The sequence below is a fragment of the Natrix helvetica genome (genome assembly GCF_964273705.1).
Source record: "Natrix helvetica genome assembly, chromosome: 2".
NCBI lineage: Eukaryota > Metazoa > Chordata > Lepidosauria > Squamata > Natricidae > Natrix > Natrix helvetica.
Window position 1 is genome coordinate 219,277,921 of NC_138552.1, and position 16,423 is coordinate 219,294,343.

Consider the following 16,423-nt stretch of genomic DNA (forward strand, 5'->3'; position numbering starts at 1 on the left):
GTTTTGTCATTAATACAAGTATAACACGTTTAAGAATCCTAAATTTTCAGCATTTAACTGCAAAAACAAACAAATATATCATCAAGCAAACCAATTTGGAATTCTCACCCAGGGCACAAATAACCAGGCTCAAATTATCCTATTTCAGATCTGTGAAGACCTAGCTTTCTGAGAAGATTTTAATGCTGAGTAGGGTAGAATGAAAGAGAAAGAGGACAATCAATCAGAAAAATGGATTGACTTGGTTAATAATAATGATGATGAATGTACTATTATAAAGCCTGAAAGACCAGGTTAGGGACAGAGAAAAAAAAAACTATATATGTGGTTGCAAAAAACTCAACACTGACTTCATCAGACATAATCAATCACTATTAAAATTTCCCATAGTTGTCATCAAATGTGTTCTGCAATATCTAGAAAGAAAAACCTTGTCATAGACATACATTCCACAACCTACTCTTCAAATATAGCATAAACAATTATTTAAATTATGTTTTCCTCATTTAATCTAAAGACAGCGCAACACAAATTATCCCAAATTATCTAGGACAGCTATTTGTAAAACTAAATATTAACTTACAAACTTTACTATAATAAAGCAGCCAAAATAAACATACACTGATACACTAGCAAATGAATAAGAAAACTAGAATTATATGTACACATACTGATTTTTTTTATAGTAGTGGAATAACTCATCGTGGCTAACGCACCATATTGTATAGGTTACATTTGAAAAGTGTTCAGACACTGAATTTGATACAAAACCCAATTAGGATGCTAATTAGTGTAAAGAACTGGATTCATATAATGCTGGTAGCAAAATATCCAAATACAATTTAAGTTGTTGATATTGATCAGCATACATTGTGATTCAAGGTCCACCTTTCCTATTATGAACCTGTCCCACCATTAATCTCTGCAATTACCTGCTGAAAAATGCCTCCAGATTAAGCTTTACCTTGTGCTGCTCTCTGTTCTGGAATGAACTCCCCAATAACTGCATGAAGTTCTCCACTGAAACAGTGTACTATCTAAAGCAGGGGTGTCCAAACTTGGGAACTTTAAGACTTGTGGACTTCAACTCCCAGAATTCCCCAGCCAGCTGGCTGGGGAATTCTGGGAGTTGAAGTCCACAAGTCTTAAAGTTCCCAAGTTTGGACACCCCTGATCTAAAGTACTACCTCTCCCACTATAATATTTTGTAAACAATTTTATTTGTAAGGTATGTGTGGGTGGGTGTCTTCAAGTCAGTTTCTGACTCCTGGTAACTGCCTGGACTAGATAACTCCCCTCAGTTTTCTTGGCCTGATGTCTTCACCATGATATCAAACTGGGTCCCAATTTTAAATTTTAATGGGAAGAGAGGGAGAAAGAAAACACATTAGCTGCTTTGAGTATTTGCCATAGTAGAAAAGTGTGTTATATGTGTCAATTTTTTAAAAAAATAGCATTTTCAAGGAAGCACACTTATTTTGCTAATGAAAAATGTGAAGCTATCTAACTTAAGCTAGAAGTGTTTGTTACAGTGATAAAAATCAGCTTCCAGGTAAAAAGCTAAACTCAAATATAATTCAGAGTTTTATAGATTTCTAATTTTCATTTCATATATCAACTTCTGAATTCTATAGAAGAGATTTTCAAACGTTTTCCATCTGCTACCTCTTTCTTTAGTCATGGCCTTTCTAATTGCAGTAGGACCACTATTAGTATCTCAATAAATTCACTCTGAGAAACTTTACAAGAAATTAATCTTCCTTCCATTGATAAAGCTGTACAAAACGATAGGGATTATCCACACTGTTATACGAAGATCTGATTTGGATTACTATTCCAGGTCCAAAACTGGGAAGAAAGCCAAGATAAATATAAAAGCCAGCTGGGTGACTTGGCTAATGACTCTCTCTCTCTCAACCCAATTCACCTCACAGGGTTGTTGTTGTGGGGAAAATAGGAGGAAAGAATCATAGAACTGGAAGGGACTTTGGAGGAAGGGGTGGATTTTGGCAGGCACTACCGCCGGTTCACTCGTGTGCTTGCCCCATTCTTGATGCGCGCTGTGTGCACATGCTCAGTGCAATAAAAATTGTTCTGTGTATGCACAGAAGCAAACAAGAAGATGGAGAACCGGTTCGGGGGAGTGTCAGGCCTGGGTTGCTGCCAGTTCCACAACCCAGACCACCAAACCACAACCGGCTTGGCTGAACCATTCCGAACCTGTAGGAACCCACCACTGCTTGGAGATCCAACCTCCTGCCCAAGGACAAATGTTTGTCCAATCTTTTCTTGAAAATCTCCAGCAATGGAGCACCTACAACTCCAGGGGGCAAACTTTTTCACTGACTAATTGTTCTCACTGTCAGGAAATGTCTCTTTAGTTCCAGGTTAGATCTCCCTCTGATAAAACTTCTGGAATATTAGGTGTGTTTTGTCACCTTGAATTAGTTAGCAAAATAATAAAGGTAATATAAAAAGGTATTTCTACAGCTTTGGATTGCCCACCAAACTGGCACATATAATCATGTTATACTTCATCCAGAAAAAACAGGCAGTGTTATGTGCTGGATTCCAGCATAAGAGGGATGATGACACTTTTAAGCAGCCATGTCCAACTGGTACACTCCATTCTCTTGGAATATTCCAGTTCAAACCAGGAACTGGAATATTTTGAGATTTTGGAATATGGGAATTATAATATTTTTGCTTAGTGTGAAATACCACCAAAGGGATCTCATCTTCATCTTCTAGGTAGTTTTCATGTCAGATACACTCGCGTGTCAAAGGAATAATAAAAACAATGGTGCTATGAAGCAGCTGGTGTCCTAAGTATATTTGTTTGTTTTTCCAGAGCAACAATTTGTTTTCAAAACTTCTAACTTTGCTGCTATAAAAACTAACTAGGGATTCTTATAATAATTGCATTACAAACAAACAAGAAAACCTGTTCCATATTGCTCTAAGTTTATCAAATATGTTAGTTTCATTATTCGATTAAAGTTGTATTACTAAAATGCCAGACTTAATGAAAAGGCAATGTACATAGAAATGTAATACTGTACATGATCTTTCATTTAATTAAAAGGTAGTGTACTTTGTAAAGTAGCAAAAGATTTCCTATGTATAAATTAAAATCAGAGGCCATATTTAAAAGCCTTGAATGCTTAGAAACACATCTTGTGAAACTAAAGTTCAGTAAGAAACATCTATGTAGCATTAATTAAAAGAACACATATTAATTAAAGTAGTATTAATTAAGAGAACGCATGTAATCTATGAATTCGCAACTTTACTGAATTTAAAATCAGTATGTATATAACTTATATTTAGGCATTTAAGAACCACAAATGACATATCTTCTTTAAAAACCACATTATTAGCTTTAGTAACCACTTATCAGAAATTCAAATCATTTATTGAAATATGCATAGGTATGACCCAAAGAACCTGTAGTGAATTTCTTTAGTCATATTTTCTGCCAGCAACGTATATACTTTATAGGATGCAACCTCAAGAATTCAAGAATACTGTCTGCCATATGGATAAATTCAGGGGTAAAATTCAATTTTTTTCCCTACTGGTTCTGTTGGCGTGGCTTGGTGAGCGTGGCATGGGAAGAATATTGCAAAATCTCCATTCCAACCCCACTCTGGGCCAGTCAGAGGTAGTATTTGCCGGTTCTCTGAACTTCTCAAAATTTCCAGAACCTGTTAAAACCTGCTGGATTTCACCCCTGGATAAACTGCATCTTAAATCCACCTTCGAACTAGAAACATATATTGCATCAACATCTTCTAAACTGTGATCAAACAATTATACAGCGAAAGTAGAAGCCAATAAAATAGTTTCATTCTGAAATGCCAACATTTCTATAATTCAAAGTGGGTAACTGATTAAATATGAAGGGGAAAAGGTAAGGTAAGGTTAAATATGAAGGGAAAAAGATAAGAAGACTAATGGCCATTTACAACTGGTACATTTTATAAAGCACACACATTGTTCCAAAGTTTGTTAAACCAGAAAGAATAAAACAAGAGCTTACTTTAGAAGAAATAACTTAAGGCACAATCTATGCAAATAAATATTTCCCTAAGTCTGGATGCAAGGGAAATATTTGAAAGACATTCAACCTAATTCTGTACATATTTACTCACACATCCTTCTGACTGATAAACAACAACCTTACAATTGGAAAGACTGCTGATATCAATATCTCTCAACAATAGCTGAGAGAAATGTCTCTTGTTAATCAAAGGAGTAGATCATCTTGGCTTATTTTATTCCTATCCTTCCTTTTCAAAGTTGTATAAATCAAGTACTTAAAAGTATTAATACAATCAATTAGTTAAAGTTTTGCTAGAAAATCAGTTTATATAAATGCTCAGTTATTTTGATGTTTATCTGAGCTTGTTTTAATACTGTAATGCCACACAATTAATGATTTTATCAAACTATATAAGCTGGAAACAACTCAGCTTTTCTAGGTACAATAATAATTTAGAAAACACAAATAATACACAAAGTTCTTGTAGCATTGTTGAGATCTATTCAGTTTACAAGCCTACCCAAATCCCATACAGGACTTCTATATTTTAATTCTAATCATTCAAGAAGAATCTTGAAATCATTTATGTTCAGAAACAAAAAGTTTCTCTTTAGCAAAGCTTAAGCAAACATAATACTTCCTGAGCAAGTGTTCATATAAAAGGTTTTTATCCCCCTTTCATATAATTACTAACTACAAGAAGACATAATACTTTCTTCAAACTCCATTTTCCCTCATACCACAAAATCCTTAAAAAGCTGCTCTATGCTCTTTTTTAATACTAACAAGCAATCATTTCACCTTTGTTAAACAAAAATTCAGCAGCTTCTAGTAAAGCTAAACAAGACTGCTAATTTCTTTGTGCTGAGGAAATTATGTTAATTGAAAAATAATGTGAAAAACCCTGAATGCAAATGTGGATTTTTCTTCCCAACTATTTGTTTACCACAAAGTTAGAACATTTCAAACAAAAGTGCAAGAGCAATAAACAAAGTCTTAACATAAACGATCAAATAAGGAAGAATTTAAATTTGGTTTAAATCATTTACTACAAAGTGATACCATATTCTAATAATGGAGCATAAGAAATCAGAAGATGGTTCAAGAGTGCTGTACTTTCTAAATGATGCAAGAAAGCCATCTAGTGTTAACATTTAAAATGAAAAGTGACCAAAAAAAAAAAAAGACTGGATAAAGTATGCACTTAAAAGAGTCTTTGCCACAACATAGATGTTTCAAGCAATATTTTGGAAATAAGCACCTGTATTCAGAAACAACTCTTCAAATATGTTTCAATAAAACAACACTTTCCTTCATATATTGAACATAGACATGGTAATGGTCAAAGCAGTGTTGTGAGCTTTGTGAACTAAATTCCCAACAGCAGTGTGAAGCCCTTCTAAATGAAAGTTGAACAAAAATTCATAAAATAGGGCTATCCTTTTTGCATTACAAAGGGGCACCATCTACTTTAAAGAAATCCAGAAAATTAAACAAAGGGAATATGTGCGCACAGATATTCAGAGGGTGGGCAGGATCCCAAGAACTGGCAGCAACAGGAGGGGAAAAAATATGTATTTTGTGATTTTTCATACATAAAACATTACAGCCACTGAAATTGCAGCAGATGGCAGTTTCCCCCCCCCCCCTCATCTAGGAAGAAGCAAGATTCTATCCACCATAAGCTATTTCTCCTCGGAGAGAAACGTATCTGAGATACAAGTACATACAATCCCCACAGGACAGCGTTCTTTTAAAAGTCAGTGGATAGGGCCGACAGCACTGCCAGTGCAAGCAAAATGTGGATGAAATTAATAATGTGCATATAATGTATCTGTGGCGATGGTCAAAATATACCAGCTATGACATTGCAGGGCGAGAGGGGGCCAGGCGGTTCTGGCAGGTGGCTTGTCCGATCTTTGCATCCTCCCCCCCCACACACACACACACAAACCTTGCTCTTTTTTTCCACGGGAGGGGCCCAATACCCCCGGCAGGCAAGGAGGCGAAACAACAACTCCTGGCGTCCTCACTTCTCCCCGCTCCAGAGTCACACCTCCCTCCCTTCCGACCGCCCATCCCGTTTTCCTCGGGGGCTCCAGTGGGGAGAAATTCACGGTCGAGCTCCCGATGCCCAAAGGGGACACGGCAGGTCTCGGGGTCAATCTTGCCAAGCTAATATAATTTCTCACGCTTCTCTTCGTGGGATTTCCTCCCCCCTCCTCCCCTCCTTAAAAGAGGGGCGCCCTTTCTTTTCTCCCACAGCCCCCCTTCCCCAAACATCACCTTTCACGCGACCCCCGGGGTGCCGTTACCCGCCTCCCCAAACTACAAAAGACTCCCCCCGTCCTCCCCAAAGTCTTCTCGCTTCTTCATCACTCCAAAAAGGCATCCTGGGCGTCTGATAGGGAAGGGAAGCCGCTTTTCCGAAGGGAAGCAACGTCCCGGCTCTCCCCCCCCCCTCTTCTTGCAGCCCCGCGGGGAAACAAACGCAGGGCGGGCGGAGACGGACACCCTGACTCCCTTACCTTCCTTTTCATTATCAGGTCGCCCGAGCGGGCTGCTTTCCTACCAGGCGCTCCACTGAGCCTCGTAGCCCGAGATCTCCGCTCCTCTTAAGAGTCACACGCACGTTTGAACGAGTGCCGGGCAGAGCGCTTCGGGAGGGCAGCGGGGCGGATTCTCCCGTAGGGAGGAAGGGAGGGATGGAGGGGGCGGGCGACCAGCGGCTAGTTCCCCGCCGTGCGCCACCTGACTGTATCCCCAGCGCAGAGTTACACAGGCAGCCCAGGCGAGCTGCGGCTCGGTCCGCCTCAGCCGCCGGATGGGAGGGGGAAACAGGAGAGGCAAACTCGCTCCTCTTCCCAGCCACGCCTTCCCAGCGCTTCATTGGCTCCCGTCGTTCGAGGCGTCCCCTCGGCGCACGCGATTGGGCCGCGCCCTTTCGCGGAGAAACGCCCCGTTTCCGTAGGCCCCGCCCAGCCTCTTGCCGCTCCTTTTCCTTCCTTTCTCTTCTCTTTTTTTTTCTTTTCTTCTCTTTTTACTATGTTTTTTTTTCTTCCCGGCCGTGGGAAGTCGCCGCCGCCGCCTTCTGTTTTTCTCTTTCTTTCCCAGGCAGCAAGGGCGGGGTTCGTCTCCTGACAGTTCTGCTTTTTTGGGGGGGGGGAGAGTATCCTCACTGGGGAAAGTTTATCTGCGGAAAGCCCTGAGTGGAGCAAGTGGTTTCTGGTTCGCGATGCGCGTCAGAGCTCGTCGGAACGACTCCCAGTGGCTTTTGCGAAGAGGCTTGGCATTGCAAACTCTTAGTCCTTTTTACTATGATAGAGGAAGCTGAGGTGCTAAACTAAAGAACGGAAGGAGGTTGCAAGGTTAGGTCCTTCTGAAAAGTAAGGCTGACTCCGGAAGGATTGCGGAGAAGGCTTCGTGGAGCCCTCCAGCCACAATATGCACATATTTTTGTCGAGAGGCTGAGCGTTTCCAAAATAAGCTACTGATCACAGCTGTTCAATTTCAAGATAGGGGGAGACAACGCTACCGCCCACAATAAGATGCTACGGTAGATCAGACTTTGCTGACAGGGCCCTCCATGTTATTGAACTACAGCTCTCCTCCATCCTTCCTCAGCCAACATAAACCGGTTGAAAATATAATTCCATACTTCTGGAGGTTGTTGGTTTGGATGATTGTAATATACTATAATTTAGAGATCTCTGCTGGAACAGATATCCTACTAAAAAACTGGGCATCCAATCAAGAAAAAACGATTTAAAGTAAGAGAAACATTTGGGATTATCACTATGAGCAAATAGTAACAACAATCTCTCACCTATCTGACTTCCTTATGTATCACATTTTCAACAAACCTATTATGTTTAGTAAAGTTATTCACAGCATCAGCATAACTTCCGACCGGATTTTTTTTTACAGCCCACATTACCCCCAAAGAAGAAAATTTACAGTGTATGTCATGCCTGGCAATCTAAAAGGGTTTAAAAATATGTTAAAGGACTTCCCACTGTTCTGTAATCAAATCCGCTTCTCTAATGGTTAGATTTTTTTTAAAATGTACATTTATTTGAATTTCAAGCCTTTGAACTTATCAAATAGTTGATCACAGTTCAAAATGGAGGCTGGGATGTAAAAAATATTACAAGCATTGGATAAAGTGACATTTATTTAAAGCATTAGTTCTTCAAATGAAGGAAAAGCACATCCTGTAATAAAGGAAATCTGAACTTATTGAATCTGACAATATAGTGCTGGCAAAAAATCCTGCAGAAATTAGTGGATTAACTGCATTGGTTAATAGCAAAACTAGTTTTCAAGTCTGGAAGATAAATATCTTTATGCCATACATTTGAGTGAATCATAAAAACCATCTCTCTGTCAAGTGACTTTTCAACTTGGTACCATTCATCCCCCAAATACTTTCTTACCATCTTTGAAGACCTGGAATTGCCTATTTATCTAAATACAGGGAAATTGCATAGATCCTTAGCAGAAAAAAGACAGTTTCTCTCAAGACTTTTGTATAGTAATCTATAGTTATACTGTATTTATTACATGTTTTTGCACATGATTTGCCTGTCACAATTTCAGTTCTTTACCAGACTGGCATTGGGATTAGTCATTGCTGAATGACTTTCACTGTATTTTGAAACAAGTAGTACAATGACATGCACAAGAATCCAACTGTCATCTAAATCTCATTGTTATGACTAATCTTGAAATAGAGCAGACACTACAGTGACACTGACACATACTCAGGTTTGCTCTGAAATATGCAACCAACCAAGTTTTCATTTTCACCTTGAGTTTTCCCACGCAACCAGACTTCTTCCTGGCCTGCTTTACTATACTATGAAACTTTCCCCAGATGCCTTGCTTTTAATTTTACACAATATTAATCCAACTATTGGGGCAAACAATTCTGTGAAGGATTTCTCATTGTTTCTAAAGAACAAATGAAAGTCATATTGAATGCTCCACTCTGAGTAGCCAAGTTCACATCAGTATCATCTAAAATGTACTCTCCCATGTAAATTCTGAATGTAGTTACATATTCATCCATGAAGATGTATCTCTCTTCAGAGGGGAGAAATTTGCCAAACAGAGAACAATTCATGCATTCCATAAACACACATAATGCATAGTTCCAGTGATAAGCTCAGCGAGCTGGTATTTCATCAAAAATGATCAACTTATATAGTATACTGAGGCATTGCAGAGATCATCTTTTATTGAAGTTGAATGAATATTACTAGTTGAATAGCAGTAAATCATCATCATCATTAGATATACAATTTGAAAAGTGGCCTGGACTCAAGCAGAACTAAAAGCCTTTGATAGGAAGACTGAAAAGCTATGACAAAGAATCCTGCCCTTCCTCAATGCAGCAATGTTGACAGACTCTACTTATTAAAGAAAATAGATGGGTGTGGAATTTTGCAAGAACATAAACAGTTGAAGAAGAGAAAAGAGCATTGGAAAAATATGTGATGGACCCTGAAGAAGATGCCATAAAAGCTTACCAGCAAGAACTCGTGAGACACAGAGTAGATAAAGTAACAGAAAATGAAGAAAGTAAAATGCTCTGGGACTTTAGAATTCAAGAACTTGCCACATGATATCCTACACTTAACAACTGTTAAAACTTAACACCACAGACTTGACAGTTGTTGATAAGACAGATGAAAAAAATCTGCATAATGGATGTTGTTATACCAGCAGAATAGAAAAGAAAGAAGGGGGGGGAATCATAAAATATAAAGAAAAAATCACAAAATAGAAGTAGAACAAATATGGCAAAAGAAAGCAAAGATAGTGCCAATAGTAATAAACCTTGGGTGCAGTCCCAAAACATCTGGAGCAATACTTGAACATCATCACATTAACAAAATCACCATCAGTCAATTTCCAAAAGCATCTTTACTTGGAACAGCTTACATCCTGCAATGATACTTCTAATGCAATGAAACCATAACATCTGCCTATGCCAGTTTCTTGGGAAGGACTTGATAGGTACATGAAAATGCCAAGTCCAGTCTGAAAATCTATGTAACCAGTTATAACAATATCTATTTTGTATGTAGGTGATTAGGTGAAAGTCTTTCATGTATATATACATATACATATTGACTTTATTTTTATGCCATCAAGTTGTTTTTGACTCCTAGTGACCTCATAGATTTTTTAAAACAATCTATGTGTACTAATTAATGTGTATTAATATCTACTTTATCTCTCTTTACCATCTTAAAAATACCATATAAAATTACAACAGCTATCTTGCCTTCGCACTCAGTATTTATTATCCCACAAGTGCTAATTAAATATTCTGGCTATGTTTAGATCCTTTTTTTTTCTTTATATAATCTGCCACTCTTTTCCCTAGGAATAATTAACAGATGTATGGTTGCAATACAATACATACAAAATACCTTCAGCACTATTCCTAGTTTACACTGCAGTACAACAAAATCCATTTCATACTTGTATAGTAGCAAATTTACTCTAGAGTAAATGAAGCCTAATCTCTATCGAGTTTTGCAAAGTCGAATAGTTTCATTGTACCAAGACAATGCACATTGTCTTGAGGAAAAAAGAATGTACAACGCTTTACCACTAGGTGTCCTCTATTATTATTTTTCTGCAGTGTTCTACAAAATTAATTTTGCATATTAAAAATATGCAGTCCTTACAAAAATAGGAACATCTGCCTATCACATTTCAATTATAACTGAAGCAGTCCATGCAATATTAGCTGCTATTACAATGTGAATTCATATGAATGTGAGGCCTTCACTGAACTGCTAAATGTAATCTTATTTGTTTATTTATTAAACACATTTATATGGCCATCCAAATCATGCACAGGGACTCTGGGTAGCTTACTCCATTAATTTTAATACTTTATGGCTACTGCAAATATTACTGTACTTGGCCTCAGACTAATCTGTTCATTTTTTCTCATGGTTTTAGGTACTACTTTATGCACGCATGTGATACTTCATATATTTTGAGTTTAAAAACTTCTTTGTAAGATGAATGGCAATCTCAGAGAGCTGTATTCAGATATTTCTTTGTATAGTTTTTGTACCCCTTACTGTCAGGCTAATACATAAATCAGTTCAGCAGTCTCTAGAAATCTGACAGAATAGACATTTATTTTATTGCACAACTCAAAATGAATGTTATAAAGTCAGATAGTTTTCTCTGGCCACATAATTACTGCAAACTGTCAAAATGCTTTCAGATGAAGCATTCCACTAGATATTTTTCCCCCATCTTGACTCCATCTCTCTATTTCCTATTTTTCCATACCTATTTTTTCCCCTTCTGAAACAAGAAACCGGGCTTTGACTTGGATTTTTAACAAATTGTTGATTTTAAACATGCTTACTCTAAGGCAGGGGTGTCCAAACTTGGGAACTTTAAGACTTGTGGACTTCAACTCCCAGAATTCCCCAGCCATGCTGGCTGGGGAATTCTGGGAGTTGAAGTCCACAAGTCTTAAAGTTCCCAAGTTTGGACACCCCTGCTCTAAGGGAAGGGAAAAAATTCAGTGGAGGTGATGGAAAAGGTATCTGACTATCCAAAGAATCGGAATTAGTTTTAGGACTGTGATGTATTAACTAATGTAATCAAACATTCACTGTGCCAGGATAACATTCACAAGTTATACATTTGTTACGGCTTGAAAGTTCCAAATACTTATCATTATCAAGGGAGCAACAATACAGTAAGAGAACAAGCAGGATTTAAAAGGCCTGTGGCCAGTGATCGTTCAATGTCATTCTCCTTGCTTTCTCCACTTGAAATCAAAGACTTTCAACTACCAGATCTGTACTTGCTAAATAAAGAAATCAATTTTATTGGCAGGGTAGGGTTCAGTTGCAAATGTCATTTTAAAACACATATTGACTCATTCTTAATAACTTTTGCTTACTTCTGAAAACATCCACTGACCGGTACCTCTTTCAAATTTGCTTTTCCTGTTCCTGCCTTGGGTCCTTCTGGGGCAACGTCTTCACATTTTTATTATTCTTTCTGAAATAAAGTTACCAAAAAATACTATGAATGATTATTTAGTGTTATCTGTTGGGGAGGGGTTAGAGATACTTTTATACCAATCGAGCAAAAATGAATGTGCAATGGCAAAGAAAATCCCAAAAATAAACAAATGTCAAATCGGGAAGTGTGTGATATACATACATTTAGAAGCCACTTGACTCATTGTTTGCATATGATTTAATACCATGGGCCACAGTTCCTTGTTAGACTTGTAGCAAGGTTTAGGGTTTGGTAGAGCTATTTTACAAGGGTTTTATGCTAAGAAGATAGTTTGCATTTGTTTTCATAGGGAAACAGAACTCAAGTCCATGGTTGGTCCAAGTGTACAAGGCTTGGTCTTCTCTCTCGTGCTTTTAAGCATCTATATGAAGCCATTGGGAGATAGCTCCTATCATTTGGGGGAATTATTATAATACAAAGAGTATAAATAACTTTACCTTGGATAAGTGGAAGATGTTACCGAAATCTTGAGTGGCTGCCTGGAGGCTGTGAGGGTCTGGATGAGACAAACTAAACTCATTAAACCCTAGCAAGACAGAAGAACTATTGTCAATAAAAATTTAGCATCCTGAAACATTACTGGCAATACTGTGTATGAGATTGCATTCTCCATGAAGAGGTAGCTGTATGAGTTTGAAATTTTCCTAGACTCTTGACTCCCATTAACTCTTTGCCGAGAACTTTGGCTGGTGCTCTAGTTACCGCATTAACCAGGTATCCTGACTACTGCAACATGCTCTATGTTGAGACTGCCTTTGAACAAGGCTTTGAAGCTACAAGTGGAACAAAATGCATTTGCCAGACTTCTAGTGGGTCACGCCTGATATTGCAAGATAACATCTATAAAACCAACCTGCATTAGTTGCTAGTAAGCTTTCAGGCTCAATATAGCACACAGTCGTCAGGTTACATTAGGGACTGCCTTTTCCAAACTAATTATGACCACTATGTAAGACCATCAAGAGATAGTTTAGTCAGCTTCATTATTGTGACCAGTGAAAGGACTCTACCAGAAGGCAGGCCTTCTCTGTAGTTGCCCCAGTTACTCCCAAAGATAAGATGGGCATCCTTTGCTCTTAGCATTCTAGAAAGTCCCTTTTTAAATAGGCATTTGATCTGAGCTGATGGTGACTGGGCCACCATTTCCAGCTATGTGTGTTTGGTCTGAATATTCTAAATTCTGCTAAAGATTCTTTTTTATATATTTTACTGTTAAGTAAATTGGGGTGGAATAGAAATTGTAGAAATAAATCCACACATAAATAAATGCTGTCCAGTATTTTTGTTCCTTAACTAATTGTGCCAAGAATCACACTTACCTGGTTTGGAATATGAGAAGCCATAAACGCACATCTTCCTTCCCAATCAGATCTGCTGAGGTTCCAAATTGCATCCTGGAAAGAAGGAAAGAAGGAAGGATGAAAAGAAGGACGGATGAGAATAAAGAATACTTGATCTCATTCCTCCAGGTAACCACGCTTACCTGGTTTGGAATATGAGAAGCCATAAATGCACATCTTCCTTCCCAATCAGATCTGCTGAGGTTCCAAATTGCATCCTGGAAAGAAGGAAAGAAGGAAGGATGAAAAGAAGGATGGATGAGAATAAAGAATACTTGATCTCATTCCTCCCAATGCACTAATCAATTCCTCCTCTTCTGTGACTTACCAGCAATCGACACACAATCTTCAAAGGTTACACTGCAAATAATGCATTCCTCCTTCAAATACATATTTCAGCTGATACGTTGGATAAACCCAATTTTCTTGTCAAGCGTGATGAGCCCTGGTAAGCCGCAGCATTGACCTGGCCTTGGTTGATTTCAAAAATCTTTAAGAAGTCAGGTTAGCTTTGAAGGGAGACTCCCAGCAAATCCCAGGTGGAAAACTGACTATGAAGTTAAAAAACTATTCTAAAAGAATGAAATAGAAAAGAACTTCTGTGTTGTGGTGGGGGAAAAAAACAATATAAAGTTACAAGGTCAGGTCAAGAAACAGAGAGTGCAACAGGGACGTGCAGTCAGGGGAGGCAGGGGAAGCAGAGCCTCACCGCTCTCATCATGAAAAGAAAAAAAAGGGAAAAGGCACACGTGGTCCGATTCCCTGCCTTCCTGAGTCAACATGAAGGGGACTGCGGAGCGCGCGCCGCGGGACTGCAGAGCACGCTCCTCCTGCACATGTGGTCCCATTCCCTGCCTTCCTGAGTCAATATAAAGGGGACCGCGGAGCACGCTCCACTGGCTCGCGCTCCGCGGTCCCCTTCATGTTGACTCAGGAAGGCGGGGAATGGGACCATGTGTGCAGGAGGCTGAAGCAGCTCGCGCTCCGCGGTCCCCTTCATGTTGACTCAGGAAGGCGGGGAATGGGACCACGTTTGCAGGAGGCTGAGGCAGCTCGCGCTCCGCAGTCCCCTTCATGTTGACTCAGGAAGGTGGGGAATGGGACCACGTGTGCAGGAGGCTGCCTCAGCCTCCTGCACACGTGGTCCCATTCCCCACTTTCCTGATGACGTCACCAGCCTCACCAGCCATAAACCTCACTGCACGTCACTGGAGTGCAAGGATTGAAAATAAATGAATTGATGTAGGGAATATTAACAAAGTCAAAGATCTGTCCAAAGCCTTCACTTCCACCTTTTTAAGGACAAACTGATCAAGGTAGAACTGTTCTGAGTTTCTTGGGCTACTTTCCTAGGAGTGAGCAAGTATTTTGCCTGTCCCATTTCCTTCTCAAGGCTAGAGCTAGATTCTTCTACAAGGACTCAGGTTCAACTCAAAACTATTTTTTTTAACTAATGAAGGTACATAGTAGACAAGGCCTCCAAGTAAGCAAGCAACTTATATTTTAAACTGCTACAGGGCTGGCCCTACTGTAAGCAAGGCAAGGCAACTGAGCCATTGAAAATGGTCAACATATGTCATTATAGTCAGTAGAGCAAGAAGCAACCAGTCTGGTTCATGGAGCAATTCCCATCAATTGAACAAGTTGAGCTTCGAGTCATATTATCAAGAATTCTTAAATTTATGTCTCATTTTGACATAATGGCTAGTTTCACATAGTCTACTAATGTGGTTAGTTGAGTTTTGGCTTATGAAGCAGGATGGACAATGATATCCTACCATCACTGTAGTGATTTCTGGATGGTTTTGCAGGACTGAAGAAGAAAAATACATAAAAATTTAATAAATGAAATAAATAAATAAAAAGATGCTGTAAATCCAGCCATATGGTTTATTCAATAACCTATGGTTAAATAAGTCATTTAGAACTATCATTCTCTTGTTTTAACCCTTAATGTGGTAGAAAATACACAACCATTTCATATTCTTTCTTTAGCTAACACCCATTGACCAGTGATAGGTGCTTCATCACTGGAGGTTTTCAAAAAGAAATGGTACAACCATTTGACTGGAATGGTACCGGATCTCCTCCTGGAATAGAAGATTGGACTAGAAGACCTCCAACATCACCTCAACTCTATTATTCTATGATTCTATCAGCAGTAACCATTTATGTAGTCCAATATATTGTTGCATATCACACAAAATAATTAGATTTATAGAACAATCCCATTTGTGCGAATTAAAGCTCATTAGTTGAACTCATAAAGCACAGTTAGCCAAATCCAAGTTGGCAAAAAAAAATTGCTGTATTTACATGACATGCTTTTCCCAGCATACATTATGAGTTAAACAAAGTGATATGCCAACAAAATAGAGGAATTTCCTACAAAAGTCACACCCCAAAATACAAGACATTTATTTTAGCATGATCTTGTATACTGTATGAAGACCTTAAATTCAAATGGATGTTTATGGGATTACATTTGCAACTGTACATTATTAATGAAAGATTTTTTTTAACAAAGTAAATATTAAAGTGCCTTCTAGATAATTTCAATAATATTCAATAATAAGATGAAGCATGTTAGAGAGATGCCTCAAATTCTCTTGCACTTTGAACAAGATTCATAATGTGTTAATAAGTACTTGGTTGGCTGAATTTCAGAGAAGGCGAAAAAAATACTTCTAACTCATTGATCACTTTGCTGGAAAGAAAGTTTAATACTAAGAAGGTTTAATTTTGTCCTTACTTTCTTTGGCCTATATCTGTGTTACATCTATGAACCTAGATATGCCCTTCTAAAAAACAGAGTGCAACCGAACAAACTTGCAAATAACTTGTAGTATTCCAGGAAGAAGTCTAATATTTGTATATAAAATAAGTAACCCACCAACCTTGAATGGTAGTTATGTATGGGCTCAGGTATGTTTGCTTTGGCTCCCTGCCTGGAAATAGAGAGAAA

At 38.5% G+C, this 16,423-nt stretch overlaps 1 protein-coding gene across 4 annotated transcripts in view; it reads right to left on the reverse strand.

Moving 5' to 3' along the window:
• Positions 1–16,423, reverse strand: part of SIPA1L2 (signal induced proliferation associated 1 like 2) — a 148,143-nt gene that overhangs the window by 86,111 nt on the left and 45,609 nt on the right. For 2 of the 4 annotated variants that reach the window (XR_014174252.1, XM_081940129.1), the window contains exons 2-4: positions 13,602–13,676; positions 12,556–12,644; positions 11,994–12,094 (exon numbers count right to left, since the gene is read on the reverse strand). The gene's annotated coding sequence lies outside the window, so the exon portion shown is untranslated. Of the gene's footprint in view, positions 1–6,573; positions 6,878–11,993; positions 12,095–12,555; positions 12,645–13,601; positions 13,677–16,355; positions 16,407–16,423 lie in introns of those variants that run through there. The other 2 variants (XM_081940127.1, XM_081940128.1) reach the window with 2 other exon arrangements.